Genomic DNA, 11,694 nt, shown 5'->3' with positions numbered 1-11,694 from the left:
GTGAATGTTTTTGTAATCATTTACTCACTCTTAAGTTGTTCTAAACCCATGTGACTTCCTGTTTATCTACAGTCGTGGTGAGAAATGAACACATTTTTGGTTTTTGAATAAACCGATCAAATTGTTAACACACTGTAAAACCCAACAGTCAACGTCATCAAGTGAAATGACTGTAATTAACTCAGAGTTTACTGGACGTTAATTCTACTTATTTGAAAAGAGTTTTAAACTCAGTGTTGAAGGTAATGAGTTACTTAAATAACTTGTTACTTCAACTTAAATTGAGTTAGTTGACAGTACTCATATAGATCAGTTTTTTAACTCAGATGGTTTGTTGCAATCGGTTTCCTCAAACGGTTTGAGTTGCCTTAACTTATTGGGTTTTACAGTACTCAGTTGGTTTTAGTTCTCTTCATTTATTGGGTTTTACTGTGCTCATGTTACTTCATTTACTCAAATTAAGTTCACTGTATTCATTAGGGTTAGTTTTTGAACTGAAATGGTTTGTTGCAATCGATTTCCTCAAATGGTTTGAGTTACCTTAACTTATTAGGCTTTACAATGGTTATTTGTCAAATTTGAAAATTACCCTGGAAAATATAGTTGTGCAAATGCAAACACTGTATTTATATTAATTCATCTTTTATTTCTATAGGGCTTTTACCATGTAGATTGTGTCAAAGCAGCTTTGCATAGAAGATCTAGTAAATTGAAACTGTATCAGTTCAGATTTCAGAGTTGAAGTTCAGTTTAGTTCAGTTCAGTGTGAATTAATTTTCAATGTTGAAAGTCCAAAAACTGAAGAGCAAAATCCATCAATGTGCAGCTCCACAAGTCCCAAACCAAGCAAGTCAGTGGTGAAAGCGGCGAGAACAAACTTCAACAATTGACGAAAGCTAAGCAAAAAAAAATCCAGAGAGAAACCAGGCACAGTTGGGCACGACCCTTTCTCCTCTGGCCAAACTTCTTGTGCAGAGCAGCAGTTAATGTAGTTTAGATATTAATATTGTCCCCATTTAATAAATGTTAATAATTGTACAAAATAAACGTTTTACCTTCATATTACCATCTTTATTAGCAATTTAGCAAAATTATTCAATTAGTTTGATTAGAAGTCATTATCTGCATTACCGTTTTCAGAATAAGGCAATTTGGGATCAATTAAGTAAGCGCTTGCACATCGCAGACTCTTTTGGGCCTAAAAAATACTGTTAGTATTTACTAGAGATCGTAAAAAAGAAATAACCAATGAAATGCATGGACAGAGTTTTGCAACTTTATTACATATGCATTTATAGATGTTTCACATTCAGTTGCAAAATTTATGGCAGAAAGCATTTCAAAATAATCATGCAAAGTGATTTAGTAAACTTTGTGGCACTTTGTTTACTGGTATTGGCACCATTACTTAACACCCTCTTAAAAAGCATTTTGTGCTGCTCTTGGCAGATCACATTGGTCATTACAGAAATGAACTGTTCATTTATTTATTTATAAATTGTGAATTGTCAGTAGAATTATATGCAGAGCTAATATACACCCCTCTCTGCACTTTTATGGGATTGTATTTGCCCTGTCAACGAAGAGAATCAATAAAATAAAGCAACGCAGAGCTGGCATAGAAGCTGCATCTGAAGTGGCTTTTTGATTAGAAAAAGAAGTTACAGTCATGCAGCAACCTCCCGATCTCCCTTATGAAGCCAATACGGAAGTAACTGAAACTGCAATTTATCGACTGGCCTTTGGGGGCTGGGGGGGGGGGGTTATTAAGTCATATGAAGTCTGCATAATTAAGGGCGTGGCCACTTGCTGTCTCATCACCTGAGCTGATTCCGGCTGATTGGACGCTGAACTTGGCATATACATCCTATTTTTGTTTTGTTTTATGTGGCTTTACACCGTTAATTACTTTTGGAATTATTTCCTACAATTATCAAATGACATGGCATGCTGTGTGCTCACAAGCCACTCATGTTGCCTCTATTTCCCAGGTGAGTGAAATTCTTATATACCATGTGTGAAAATGTATTTGTTTTACTTAAGATCATTTATATTTTTCTTTAGACCTGTAATGCACTCCAGAATCTGACAGATTGATTCCCTGTAGGCTCTAGAACAGTCATCTGAACCGCTGTCATACTGTGTTATGCCTGGATTTTATAAATAGCCTTCCATTTACTAATACAGACTATATTTGAAGTGTTTGGAAGTAATTTGTAATTTCCTTCTGTAGAAAAGCATCACAAGAACAATGCTTAGTGGCTCATTGTATCACGACAGTGTTTTTAAAAGACTAAACACTTTATTGACATAGTGTACAACCAAGCACCTTTGAATTATAACGTTCTATCTAATATTTTTGTCAAAATTGAGTTATTGACATTTTCTTATTAAATGACAACTTATTTACATTATGTGATGCTTTTTGTTTAGATGTTGTTTACTTTTTTTTTTTTTTACTTTTTACGTAAAAAAAACAAATGCTGCACACATACTCTGCTATGGAATGCAAAAACTCAATATCTTAAAATACAGATAGAACCTTATAATTCCAAGGTGTTGATGTGTCAGAACACAAATGAGTCGCAGGTAATGAAGTTTTAAGCGTTTCTCTCAAAGAAAAGCCTGTCAAAGCAAAACCTAGCAGGCATTTTTATTTCTACTTATGCTCCGCCTCTTTGCCCTTATTTGGTTACCCCTGGTGGGTGCGATGACGCACAAACAAAATGGCGACAGTTAGCCACGGCTACTTGTAGCCTCATTTGCACTCTTCAGAAACCTATAACTGTGTCCCAAATCGCATACTTATGCACTATTCTACACCATTTTGTAGTATAAATAGTGGAAGCAGTGTGTTTACACTGAAAACCCTAAAAATATAAAGTGCACTTTAATTACCCGGATGATGCACTCATTCGGCCGGTAAAATGAAGTGTGTAGCGATGGACACTTCACGCACTCAACTGTCACAGCTTTGCTCACATAGAGGAAGGGGCGGAGTTATCGGGCACACATGTTGGATAACTTTTATTTCACCTATTTGAAGACCATCAAACGTCATCAGGGAAACGGTTTGAATTTCTGTTTTATAAAAAACATTAGTGCTCTATTTGGGACGACACTATATACTATGCTGTTGAGTGTGCAAGTGCATAAGTACATAGTGCATGAGTGCATAGTGTGCCATTTGAGACGCAGCTTATGAGTGACGTCACAGATACTACATCCATATTTTTTAGTCTATGATTTTAATGCAGCTCAGAGGTGGAATGAATGGTTTTACACAACTGTTTAGATTGCTGAAATAATGTAGTATTAAATATAAAAGTTGTTAAAGGTGACATGAGATGTTCATTTTACATGATTTAATAAGAATCTTTAATGTCTATGTGAAAAGTCTTTAATTAGGCTGGCTTGTGAAGCAAGCCAGACTATTGTTATCCTATTTTTCTTCTGAGACAAAAAATTAAACTCTATCTCCTCCTAGAGCTTTCAAGCTATGACCACCAAACTCACACCAGACCTCCAAACTGGTCTGACTCGGGTTGCTATATCTTTTCCGACTGATCCGACTTTTGGTTTTCCGATAAACATCCCGGGACCATCTGAAAAATCCCATTGACTTAACATTGGACCAAACTTTGTGACCTCATAACTCTGCATCAGACTGTCCTACAGGCTTTTAACTGAGCTCATTTAACTCAGACTACCTAACTGCCAATAACTGATGAGCTTTTTACTTTCTGGCCACACCCTAGCAACCACTTTTGGGACCCTAGAAACTGTCCCATAGACTTCCACTGCAAAAGACTCTCATTGACTTTACATGGGGTCAAACTTTGAGCTCATAACTCTACATCAGACTGTCGCACAAACTTCTAACTGAGCTCATTTAACTCAGACTACCAAACTACCAATAACTGATGAGCTTTTAACTTTCTAGCCACACCCCTAACAACCAGATACGGCACCCTAGCAACGGTCCCATAAACTGCCATTATAGAGGTTCAGATTGATATCGTCATGCTGCAGTGTGATAGAGACATGGGTGTTGCTTTTAACTGTTCATAATGGCAAGAAGCTTTGATACATCATCAGTCTAAGCTGTCAATCCACTCCATAGCAACAAAACAAAATAACCTAGCAATAATATAACAGCAGCTATATCTCAGTATCAGAACATCGTAGAGAAGCGGGGGTTGACTTGTTTGACTTATGCTATAGCACACCATCCATCCCTCCATCATCTATCTATCTATCTATCTATCTATCTATCTATCTATCTATCTATCTATCTATCTATCTATCTATCTATCTATCTATCTATCTATCTATCTATCTATCTATCTATCTATCTATCTATCTATCTATTACCATCAGGCTTTCACAAGCCAGCCTCAAAGTTTGTTCTCAAACTTTAAGAATCTAGTTTACTTTGGTAGTGTAAATAAACACCCTTTTCACACTGTCAAAAACACCTCAGTCCACAGCCAGATGTTTTGCTTCATATCTCTTTAAAGGGGACTTATTATGCCCATTTTACAAGATTTAAAATAAGTCTCTGATGTCTCTAGAGTTGCTTATGTAAAGTTTCAGCTCATAATACTCTATAAATAATGTTCTAGAATTTTGAAACTGTCCCATTTAGATTTTGATAACAATGTCATTTTTGGTGACTGTCACTTCAAATGAGATTGTGCTCCTTTTCAGAAAAAGGACGAAACTACAAATGCCTATGTGTCAGCATAGTGGCAGATTTAAAACCAAGACTAACAATGGTATGTACAAAGGGAGAATATCAAGTGTTTTTTTGTTTTATTAAAGTGTGATTATAAAAATAAAATGAATACATTTTTACCTTCAGAAGCCGGGTTTTATTGACAGGCTATTGCCACACAAGAGTTTAAACCCCGTATAGAAGTGACGTTAGCATAATAGGTCTCCTTTAAAAGCTAATGAGCTGCTCCTCTTTGTGCCAGCTGGATTAAGAATAGTGATTCATTCTTGAGGAGCTAAACCAGTGCAGCACTCACACAGCGCTCAACCAAACCTTGAGCTACTGCTGAATTTTTTTCTGTATGACTGACATGGAGTATTTGAAGCTGTTTCCACATTAGGGTTACAATATATGAGATTCTGCAAGCTGTCTCCCATGCATAAAACAGTTGTGCCTAATTTATCATTGCTTGACATTGCAGCCCACCATTATCAATGCAAAATTCTACGCAAACAAACATTTAAACATATGAAAAGTGTATTTGACAGCTGCACAGTCTCGGAGTGAAAACCAACAACTGATTCTAAACACGAGTGAAGCTGGTGTCTCAAACAATCACAAGTTTTCACAAATTGTAGGTACTGCTAGATCCTTTAAATGCAGTTTTAATGCAGATCCAGCTTCGTATTGACCAAGGTCATAAATGTGTTCCACAGTTTCCCAACTCTTTCTGGGATATTCCCTTCATATATAAAATTAATCCATTTCACGGTTGCCTCTTTTGAAGCTGGGATTCCGTGCAAGGTCATCCTTGAGCCCATACAACTGAACAAACTGTAGACCGCATGCCAGAATCACATCAATGTTAAAATGCAGGGAAACCTCAGGCAACAGTATTAGCCACTTTGCTATCTGTTTACAAAAAGAGGTTAGAAGAGAGGTGTCATGCAGATTGCTTATAGCAGCTGGTTACTTACAAACTGGCATGAAATTTTAGAAATAATTGCACATAAATAAACACATTCAGTTGATAAAAAAACACAAGCTACTGTTTACTTTTCAACTTGTCTGAGCAGCTAAGCACAGCGAAATCTCCTGATTGTGTATTAATCGTGTTTTTGGAGCATTCCGTGCGGTCACCTTTAAAATATTTCCACATTTTTAAGAGCTTCTCGTGTTCTGTAGGACACAAAATAATGTACACTCACTGGCCACTTAATTAGTACCTGCACTAGTATTGACAAAGGTACAATCCAAACTTTTGAATATCTAAAGGAAAAATATGGGTTTAATCAAAGTGACTTGTACAGATACCTTCAAGTAAGACACTATATTGACTATTATTAAACCAGAAATATTTAAAGTTGCAGAGACAGAAACACTAAAAGTGTTTTATCAGTGGCCAAGGCCAAATCATTGCGGGAATATTTGTAAAACTTACTGAAAATGTACCAGCTCAGCCATGTGGAGAGAATTCTGTGGGAAGAATGTTCTAAGGTTTTTTAATACACCATCACAAAAAAATGCATAGAGGAAAATGTTAATCCAGAAGGTGTCGCCTATAGAACAGCAGAAATAGTGGTCCTGCCTTCATCATTACTGCAGTAAAAAAGCAGTGTGACCAAGAATAGCAGGATTTGATCAATTTCAGAAACTACATACCAGCCCAAAATCTCAAACTTTAGCAAACAAATATAATTATACAACTGTACAATCAAAAGTTATGCAACATTTAATACCTTGTAGCAGCATTTAAGAATTTCAAAGAGCCTTAAATTTCTCTAAATTGACTTACTAACTTTTAATACTTTTTAAAAGAATCTGTGGACACCCGGCTATTAATAGGAAAAATAATTACATTTTTTATAATATAAAATCAATAAAATTACCATCATTACTCCAGAGGTCAGCTGAGCCATCAGAAATCAAAGTTTGTCTTTTGTTGAATAAAGTAAAACGGTTTTTTAAGTCTATTGGAATGGCTATTTCTACAAAAAATGAAGCTGCGAACAGGTTTTCAACGTTGTTAATATTCAGAAATGTTTCTTGAGCAGAAAATGATTGTATTAGAGTAATTTCTGAAGCAGCGTACAATGACGACTCTAAAAATGGCTCTTAATATGGTGATCAGAACAGAAACTTCACTGTAATTACAATAGCATTATGTTTCGTAGTTTGCTGTTTGCACTGTTCCATTAACCCCATACTGGAAAGAGATTACAATACATTTAGACACCATTACTGAAGCAGAGATTGCCTTCACTTGTGAATCTTTATATTTAGATAATGTAAATTTAGATGGATAGACGAATAAAAACAAGAAGCGGTTATTTATTCTTCTGGCAGTTTGTAAAAAACTAATTACAAAAAAATGATTAAAATTAGAGTCACCTACAGTTGAAGAATGGATTGATACAGTGCACACAATATATGTCATGGAAACTATCTTTTTCATTAAGAACTCAGATCGAAACCTTTTTTCTAATTAGAAGTAAATGGATTGAGTTTATTTCACCAATATGCCTAAATTCTTTATTACTTCTTATTCTTTCTTGAGTTGTAACTTTTAAATGTAATATAATGTGTCTAAAGAAGTCTTTTCTTATTTGAAGGAAATCTTTTAAAGGTTTGTAGCTCCCCATGTTTTACTGTTTATAGTTGTTGTTAAAGGGAAAATACAAAGCATATACAGGATCTGTCTCTTTCTATATGAGAGATTATGCAAGTTACATATGTATTTTCTTTTGAAAACTCAAAATAAAAAAATAAAGCTGAAAACCAGTAACCATTGACTTCCATTGTAGGAAAAACAAATACTATAAAATGGTTACAGGCAGAGGTGGGAGTAACATTTACATTTTACATTTAGTCATTTAGCAGACGCTTTTATCCAAAGCGACTTACAAATGAGGACAAGGAAGCAATTTACACAACTAAGAGCAACAATGAATAAGTGCTATAGGCAAGTTTCAGGTCTGTAAAGTCTAAGAAGGGAAGTATTAGTAGTATTAGTATTTTTTTTTTTTTGGTACAGTTAGTGTGATATTCAAGGGCAATTGCAGATTAGGAAGTGAAGTGGAGACTAAATAGTTGAGTTTTTAGTCGTTTCTTGAAAGTAGCGAGTGACTCTGCTGTTCTGATGCAGTTAGGGAGTTCATTCCACCAACTGGGCAGATTGAGCGTGAGCGTTCGCGAAAGTGATTTCTTCCCTCTTTGGGATGGAACCACGAGGCGACGTTCATTCACAGAACGCAAGTTTCTGGAGGGCACATAGATCTGCAGAAGTGAGAGCAGATAAGAAGGAGCAAGGCCAGATGTCACTTTGTAGGCAAACATCAGAGCTTTGAATTTGATGCGAGCAGCAACTGGCAGCCAGTGCAAACGGACTAGCAGCGGAGTGACGTGCTCGTTTAGGTTCATTGAAGACCACTCGTGCTGCTGCATTCTGGAGCAGTTGAAGAGGCTTGATAGAGTTAGCTGGAAGCCCAGCTAGTAGAGAGTTGCAGTAATCCAGTTTGGAGAGAACAAGAGCTTGAACAAGGAGTTGAGTAAGTCACACATGTGCAAGTCTCTAGTCATAACCTTCAAGTCTCAAGCAAGTCAAGTCATACAGTAGCTTGGTCTGGCAAGTCACTTTCAAGACGATCCAATTTGTCAACTTTTAAACTTTTGCGATTTCTTTTGCAATTTTATATTTACATATATAATTTTCGGTGTTGTATGTAATGCAGAATATATAACAAACAGGTATATATTTAACAAAAGTTATTTCGAGTCATTTAACTCAAGTCCAAGTCAAGTCTCAAGACATGACAGTCAAATCCAAATCAAGTCGAGTCTTTTTTTTTGGATATTTGTCAAGCAAGTCTCAAGTCCTAAATTTTGCGATTTAAGTCTGACTTGAGTCAAATCATGTGACTCGAGTCCCCCATCTCTGGTTACAGGTTTTCAAAACAAGGTTCAAAAATAGTAAAGGTAGAGATTACTTTTCATTTTGGGAGAATCCCTTTAATGCTTTCTGTAATCCATATATGTTAAACAATAAATCGTGTTGATCCTGACAGGAAAAGCTGTAAATTAGCCACATGAATGAGGCAGTTTGTCATTAATAGCTGCCTAACACAAACTGGAGAAATGTGAACTGGAGAACCACCTTTTGTGTGTGAAATCTAACCACACATAGCAGCTGAATGAACACGTTGCATAAAGCTGGTTAATTTCCCCTGGTGATTAATCTGGGCACTAACACTCAAAAGGTGAGTCGTGATGTTCCAGCTATAAACTGTTCATCAGCAGGCACGACAGCAGCAGCAGCCACAATGCAGACTCCAGATAACAGCCTTGTCAGAACAAACGCTCCGAGCCCTGACAGCTCTCACAGCCTGTTAGACCTTGCATGCCAATTGTGCACACGTTTTTCAAAACTAGCAGGATTTAGAAGCATTAAAACTTGAACACAAGTTTCCTTAAGAAGAAATAATAAGAAAAGCTAATTACTGTATCGTGTTTGAGAACTGTCAGGCTTCACTTTGTTTACCAAACAGAGTCTTACTGATTGTTTGTGCATGCTGACAGGTTATAAATAAACCAAGCAGTGCTTTTTTTTTAACATTGAGATCCTTCGTGAGAATATGGTTTAGAGGTTAACACTATGCTAAAGGAAAATGTCCAAATCACTTTAAGAAAAAAAATAGCAATGGAGCTCTAAAATGTGATTAAACACTATCAGTCAAAAGTTTAAAAATGTTTATTAGTGATTTTGAAAGATATCTCTCCTATGCCTCAAGGTAGCATTTATTTTAATGCATGTACACTTAGACTCACCGGCCTCTTTATTAGGTACACTTTACTAGTACCGGGTTGGACCCGTTTTTGCCTTCAGACTGACTTTAATCATTCATAGCATAGATTCAACAAGGTACTGTAAATTCTCAAAAATTTTGGTCCACGATGACTTCAGATAGGATGCACACCTATAATGCAAATCTGCCATTCCACCACATCCCAAAGGTGCTCTGTTGGATTGAGTTCTGGTGACTGGAGGCCATTTGAGTACAGCGAACTCATTGTCACATTAAAGAAATCAGTCTGAAATGATTCATGCTTAATGACATGGAGCATTTTCCTGGTGGATGTAGCCATCAGAAGATGGGTACACTGTGGTTATAAAGGGATGAACATGGTCAGCAACAATCCTCAGGTAGGCTGTGACATTGGCACGGTGCTCAATTGGTACTAATGGGCCCAAAGTGTGCCAAGAAAATATGGATGAATCCATGCTTTCATGCTGTTGATGTCAATCAGGGGGTCTGCTAGGTGGGGGAAAGTTAAGACGAATCTAAAGGCCCATGCATTTTGGGGGCCCCCAGAGATATTATTAGTATTACTGAACCCACGACAACACACCACCCCCCACTCCTCACTGAAATCTATGACAACACCGCAGCTCTGCATAGTTTAGCTCCAACCACCTCCAACTCACACCTGCTTAATAGCTTAGTAGTCTTGAACACCTTGATTAGTTGGGTCAGCTGTGCTTGATTAGGATTGGAGCAAAACTGTGCAGAGCGGCGGCCTTCCAGAAATCAAGTTTGGGACCTATGGCCTAAATGCACTAAGCTGCTGCCATGTGATTGGCTGATTAGAAATTTGCGTTAACGAGCAGTTAGACAGGTGTACATAATAAAGTGTGAGTGAGTGTACTATAATTTGTAATATATAATTTTTTGCATAAAATTACTATTCAAAATAAAAATAAAAAAATAGTCAATGCTAACATCAAGTGTTTTTTTTTTGTAAATCATGGAAACACTATCACAAAATTTTTCTTTAGTCCAAGGATGTCAAACCCAATTCCACAGGCCAGCATAGTTTAGTTTCAACCCTAAAATTAAATACACCTGATCAATCTAATTGAGTCCTTCATGCTTGTTTGAAACCTACAGGTAAGTGTGCTGAAGCAGGGTTGGAACTAAACTGTGCAGTGCAGCAGCCCTCCAGGAATTGAGTTTGAAATCCCTGCTATAGTCATTTGATCAAATTGGAATGCAATTTTTTGTTTCCTATATGCTGCCATTCTCTGCACTCTAGATTTCGATTATTAGATCCCTACTCAGGGTATATACAGGAATCAGAGAATAGAATTCAATATTTTTAAGACCTTTTTTAACACTCTTTCCGTACATTTAGTACATCATCGCCAGTTTGTCTGAACCGTTAACATTGGCAACATTTTAAATATGTTTATTAAAAAATGATTTTAAGAAACTAATCCTAAACTAAAACATTATTCATATACTTTAGAAAAATGTTTTTTCCAGAAGATGTTGCCTATAGAAAAGCAGACTGCCTTCGTAACTGCAGTAAAAAAGCTGTGTGACCAAGTATAGCAGGATTTCATCAATTTCAGAAACTGCATAGCAGCCCAAAATCTCAAACTTTAGCAAACAACTATAATTATACAACTGTATAATCAAAAATGATGCAAACTTTAATACCTTGTAGACTTCAAGAGCCTTAAATTTCTCTAAACTGATTTATTAACTTTTAATACTTTTTAAGACTCCGCGGACACCCTGCTACAAAAGGAAAAAGTCAATTTTTTTTAAATAAAAAATAAATAAATTTCGCATCATTACTCCAGTTTTCATGGTCAGCTGAGCCATCAGAAATCAAGTTAGTCCTTGTTGTATAAAGTGAAAAGAAAAGGTTTTCTGATTTCTACAAAAAAAAAATTAAGCTGCAAACAGGTTTTCAACATTGTTAATATTCAGAAATGTTTCTCGAGCAGAAAATAATTAAAGTAATTTCTGAAGCAGCGTACGACTCTAAAAATGCCTCTTAATATGGTGATCAGAACAGAAACTGTAATTACAATAGCATTATGTTTTGTAGTTTGCTGTATGCACTGTTCCATCTGGCCTGCCATTATCTTACGGTTACTGGTTCTAAAATTAACTTCGGCTCTCTAAGTACAG

The sequence above is a fragment of the Danio rerio genome, chromosome 5 (genome assembly GCF_052040795.2).
Source record: "Danio rerio strain M-AB ecotype USA chromosome 5, GRCz13ab, whole genome shotgun sequence".
Classification (NCBI taxonomy): domain Eukaryota; kingdom Metazoa; phylum Chordata; class Actinopteri; order Cypriniformes; family Danionidae; genus Danio; species Danio rerio.
This window is presented reverse-complemented; position numbering follows the sequence as displayed.